Here is a 6118-nt window from a genome sequence, read left to right on the forward strand (position 1 = left end):
CAGAGCATGAACGGGGGAGGGGCAGAGAGAGAGGGAGACACAGAATCGGAAACAGGCTCCAGGCTCTGAGCCATCAGCCCAGAGCCTGATGCGGGGCTCGAACTCACGGACCGCGAGATCATGACCTGGTTGAAGTCGGACGCTTAACCGACTGCGCCACCCAGGCGCCCCACAACCCTTTCTACTAAATGGAGCTCAGACACAGCTTGCAACAGCATGTAAAACATGGCCTTGCCCCTGCTGCATGGTCTTAGTCCTTCTGCAAGGTAAAGCCGGATGCCTTACCACCCCTCCCTCCACTGTTTCTTCAATTACTGTTCCCTCATGGTTTCCTGAGTGGATTCTTTTGATTAGACCCACCAGGATAGATTACACCGAGCAATGTAGTATATCTTACAAGCAGTTAACTGATCCACTATGACCTCAGAATAGACGAGGAGAGAAATAATGGTGTCCTGTGACTTATATCTCAAAAAAGAATGATTGCCTTCCAGTTAAACAAATGCATTTAAAACAATGTGTTCTCAACTATTTAAAGACAGCATAGCATACCAAAAGCTGGATAAAAGTAGATTAAGGGGCACCTGGGTGGCTCAGTCCGTTAAGTGTCTGACTCTTGATTTTGGCTCAGGTCATGATCTCGTGGTTTCATGGGTTTGGGCACCACATTGGGCTCCACTCTGACGGCATGGAGCCTGCTTGGAATTCTCTGTTTCTTTGTCTCTATCTCTGTCTCTGTCTCTGTCTCTCTCTGCCTCTCCCCTGCTCATGCTCTCTCTCTCTTAAAAATAAATAAATTAACTTTTCAAAAAATGGATTTAACAAAATATGAACAGTGGTGACGTCTAGATGGTGAGATGAAGGGGGTAATGCTAAGTTTCTCACTGATACTTTTCCAGCTCATTTAGTGTCTGTAATGAGCACCTAAAAATATTATAATCAGAACAAATACAATAAACATCTTATTAAGGCTTAATTGATGAAATTTACCAAAAACATTTGTCTTTACAATGTATGTCATACACACATGAAGTCACTTGAAAGCTGCAGATGTCAGCTGACATTTCCATAAGGCCTCAATTCCGGGCTTTTGTCTCAAGTATCCACGGCCAAACCTGAGTGATGATCCCATGTAAAACAAATAAAAATTCTGGGTGTCATACTCAAGAAAAAATTGTATGTGCCGCAGCGACCTGGGAAGTGGGAATTCAGAGATGGGAGGGAATCACTGAGGCAGGTATTTAAAACCAAAGCATTTGCCAAACCTAGATGAACCTGAGCTTAAATCTCCATAGTTTTTAGGGCAAGAGAAAAGGAGGCAAAGCCCGGGGTCTGCCCAAAGGGAGAAAGAAGTCTGCCCACTGCCCTGCAAAACATGTCAAATCCAACCAAATGGCTAACCCTCAAGATAAGGGTGAACTGGGAGTCAACCCATAATCCTTTCTTCAGGGGATAGCTGTAGAAATATCCTGTCCTACAGATTTGGGTAGGGTAGTGAAAAATACGCCCACCAGCAGGTATGCAGCCCCAAATTGGGTAGTGAAGCTTCAGTTGTATTCATTAGCACAAAGCCATCTCAGGCAGGCAAGGCCGGCAAGAACCAACAAAAGCAAATGCAGATCCTTTCTGGAGGAATCTCTTCCCTACCTTCATCCTAGGTTTCAAGGGATTCCTCCAGTTCCTTCAGATAAAGCTTCACAGTCAAAAATCACAACAATGATGATCATTTCTGTTGCCTTTGGCAAAAAACTAGCAGAACTGGAATAAGACCTTAGATATTAAAATGATCAGATTATAGAAATAAGTATGTTTAGGGGCGCCTGGGTGGCTCAGTCGGTAAAGTGGCTGACTTCGGCTTAGGTCATGATCTTGCGGTCCGTGAGTTCGAGCCCCGTGTCGGGCTCTGTGCTGACAGTTTGGAGCCTGGAGCCTGCTTCGGATTCTGTGTCTCCCCCTCTCTCTGCCCCTCCCCCATTCACGCTCTGTCTCTCTCTGCCTTTCAAAAATGAATAAGTGTTAAAAATTTTTTTTCAATAAGTATGTTTAATATGTTAAGTGACATGGAAAGAAAAAGGATCAAAAATAGTAATAAGGAAAATATTAGAAAGAAAGATCTAGGAGATTGGACTAAGAACCAAGTAGTATATCTAGAAATTAAAAATATAACAATTGAAATGAAAAAAGCATTGAATGTTGTTTAAGTAATCGAGACTTAGCTGAAGAAAAACTCATTAAGTAGGAGATACATCTGAAGAAATTGTCTAGAATTCAGCCTAGTGAGAAAAAGTGATGAAGAATAGGAAAACGAGGTTAAGACTATGATAGAGTGTGAAAAATCTAACAAACTCTGAACTGGAGTTTCAGAAAGAGTGGCTGGAATAGAGAGAGGCAATCTTACAACTGCTGAGAATTACCTAGAACTGAGGAAAAACATCGATTCACAGATTGAAGAAGCTAGTGAATCCCAACCAAGCCTGGGAAATAAAAACTCTAAAGACACATCATAATGAAAGTGTCCAAGACCAGATGCAAAGAAAAGCATTTCATGAAAACAGTCACAGATAAAAGATGAATTGCCTTAAAAAAAAAAATGAAACAGCAATTATACCGACATCTGACTTTTCAGAACAAAACAAAACAAAACAATGGAAGACAAGACACAGTGGAAAAAAGACTCCATGCTAAGAGAAAATGACAATCAGCCTAGAGATAGACCTGGCAAAAAATGTCATCCAATAATGAGGAAAAAAACAAAGATTAAAAAAAGATTTTTTTTTTTTTTTAAAGAGAGATTGACAGAGTAGAAGCAAGGGAGAGGAGCAGAGAGAGAGAGAGAGAGAGAGAGAGAGAGAAAATCCCAAGCAGGCTCCAAACTGAGTGTGGAGTCTGATGCAGGGCTTGATCCCATTACCCTGAGATCATGACCTGAGCCAAAATCAAGAGTCCGACTATTAACCTACTGAGCCACCCAGATGCCCCCCAAAATATCCACCCAATTGCCCCAAAGATATTTCTAGATAAATAAAAAGTAATAGCATTTTCCAATAATGATTAGCATACTCTAACCAAAGGAAATTTGAAAAAAAAAATTTTTTTTCAACGTTTATTTATTTTTGGGACAGAGAGAGACAGAGCATGAACGGGGGAGGGGCAGAGAGAGAGGGAGACACAGAATCGGAAACAGGCTCCAGGCTCTGAGCCATCAGCCCAGAGCCTGAGGCGGGGCTCGAACTCACGGACCGCGAGATCGTGACCTGGCTGAAGTCGGACGCTTAACCGACTGCGCCACCCAGGCGCCCCCAAAGGAAATTTGAAAGGATGCACATTAGTTAAAGAAAAAATGTGATTCCCAGATGGGAAATCTGAGCTAGACAATAGAATGATGAAAAAAAAAATGCTAAATATTGGGGCAAAACTAAACCATAGGCTGCATTAAAAATAATTTAAATGTCTTACGTGATTTATTTTAAAAAGAGATTAAAATGCAAAATGCACGTGGGTACTAAAATACAAAATGTGAGTAACAGTGCATAATAAGCAGGGACAGAGGTCATCAGAATTATTTTGAAGACCTTGTATAAGACAGTAGAGACATAGATTTACTTTAGACTTCAACAAATATTAATTAGGAAAAAAAATGTATTTCGGGAGTTCCCAACTAGTAGCGGGGAAAGTAAAACAAGGGGGGGGGGGAAATAAATAGAAAGAAAGCAAGAAAGGAAAGAAGACAATTGTAGATGGCAGGACAAGTAGAAACCCACTTCAGAGATATTGTGGGTTCAGTTCCAGGCTACTGCAAATGAAAGGAGTATTGTAGTAGAGTGAGACAAATGAATTCGTAGGTTCTCCAGTGCCTATCAAAGTTATTTTATACTATACTGTAGTTATTAAGTGTACAATAACATCATGTCTAAAAAACAATGTACATACCTTAATTAAAAAAATACTTCATTACTAAGGAAGGCTAACCATCATCTGGGCTTTCGGCGAGTTGCAATCTTTTTGATGGTGGAGGGTCCTGCCTTCACGCTGATGGCTGCTGACTCATCAGGGTGGCGGTTGATGAAGGCAGGCGTGGCTGTGGCAATTTCTTAAAATAAGACAGCACTGAAGCTTGCCACACTGGTTGGCTCTTTTTCTGATGAGCAATTTCTCTGCACCATGCAATGCTGTTTGATAGCATTTTACTCAGGGTAGAATTTCTTTCAGGATTGGAGTCGATCCTCTCAAACGCTGCTGCTTTAAAAACTAAGTTTGTGGAATATTCTAAGTCCTTTGTTGTCATTTCAACAATCTTCACAGCAGCTTTACTAGGAGTAGCTTCCATCACAAGAAACCACTTTCCTTGCTCACCCATCAGAAGCAGCTCCTCATGTATGTGTTAGAGTATTATCACGAGATCACAGCAGCGAGTCCCATCTGCAGGCTCCACTTCTAATGCTAGGTCTCTTGCTATTTCTACCACATCTGCAGTGACTTCCTCTACTGAAGTCTTGAAGCCCTCAAGGTCATCCATAAGAGTTGGAATCAACTTCTTCCAAACTCCTGGCAATGTTGATATTTTGACCTCTTTCCATGAACCAAGATTTCCATGAATCTTCTTAATGGCATCTAGAATGGTGAACTCTTTCCAGAATGTTTTCAATTGACTTTGCCCAGATCTATCAGAGGCAGTCCGTCTATGGCAGTTATAGCCTTGCAGAATGTGTTTCTTTTTTTTTTTTAATTTTTTTAAATGTTTATTTTTGAGACAGAGAGAGACAGAGCATGAACAGGGGAGGGGCAGAGAGAGAGGGAGACACAGAATTGGAAGCAGGCTCCAGGCTCTGAGCCATCAGCCCAGAGCCTGACTCAGGGCTCAAACTCACGGACCGTGAGATCGTGACCTGAGCCGAAGTCGGACGCTCAACCGACTGAGCCACCCAGGAGCCCCCAGAATGTGTTTCTTAAATAACAAGACTTGAAAGCCAAAATGATCCGTGGGCTGCAGAATAGATGTTGTGTTCGCAGGCATGAAAACATTCATCTCAAACATCTCCATCAGAGCTCTTGGGTGACCAGGTACACTGTCAATGAACAGTAACATTTTTAAAGGAATCTTTTTTCCTGAGCAGTAGGTCTCAAGAGTGGGCTTAAAATATTCAGTAAACCATCCTGTAAACAAATGTGCTGTCATCCAGGCACTGTTGTTCTGTTTGGAGAGCACAGGCAGAGTAGATTTAGCATAATACTTAAGGGCCCTAGGATTTCCAGAATGGTAATGAGCACTGACTTCAACTTAAAGTCACCAGCTGAATTAGCAACTAACAAGACATTCAGCCTGTCCTTTGAAGCTTTGAAGCCAGGATTTGACTTCTCTCTCCTGTCTAACTCTGAAAGTCCTAGATGGCATCTTCTTTCAACAGAAGATTGTTTCTTCCTCACTGAAAATGTGTTGTTGAGTGTAGCCACCTTTATGAATGATCTAAGCCAGACCTTCTGGATGATTTGCTGCAGCTTCTACATCGGCACTGGCTGCTTCCCCGTGTACTTTGATGTTACGTGAATAGCCTCTTTCCTTAATCCTCACAAACCAACCTCTGGCAGCTTCCAACTTTTCTTCTGCAGTTTCCTCACCTCTCTCAGCCTTCCCAGACTTGAAGAGAGTCAGGGGCTGCTCCGGATTAGCCTTTGGCTCAAGGGAATGTTGTGGCTGGTTTGAGTTTCTATCCAGGCCACTCAAACTTTATCCATATCAGTAGTAAGTCTGTTTCACGTCCTTATCACTCATGTGTTCACTGGAGTAGTACTTTTAATTTCCTTCCAGAACTTTTCCTTTGCCTTCACAACTTGATTGAACTGTTTGGCACAAGTGGCCTAGCTTTCAGCCTTTCTCAGTTTTTGACATGACTTCCTCACCTAAGCTCAAGCATTTCTAGCTTTTGACTTACAATGAGAGACCGTGTGACTCTTCCTCTTATTTGAACACGTAGAGGCCATTTTAGGGTTATTAACTGGCCTAATTTCAATATTGTTGTGCCTTAGGGAATAGGGAGGCCTGAGGAGAGGGAGGGAAACAGAAACCAGCAGGTCGGTGGAGCAGTCAGAACACACATAACATTTATTGATTAAGTTCATG

The sequence above is a fragment of the Puma concolor genome, chromosome D3 (genome assembly GCF_028749965.1).
Source record: "Puma concolor isolate L17-30 chromosome D3, mPumCon1.1.hap2, whole genome shotgun sequence".
NCBI classification, from domain to species: Eukaryota; Metazoa; Chordata; class Mammalia; order Carnivora; family Felidae; genus Puma; species Puma concolor.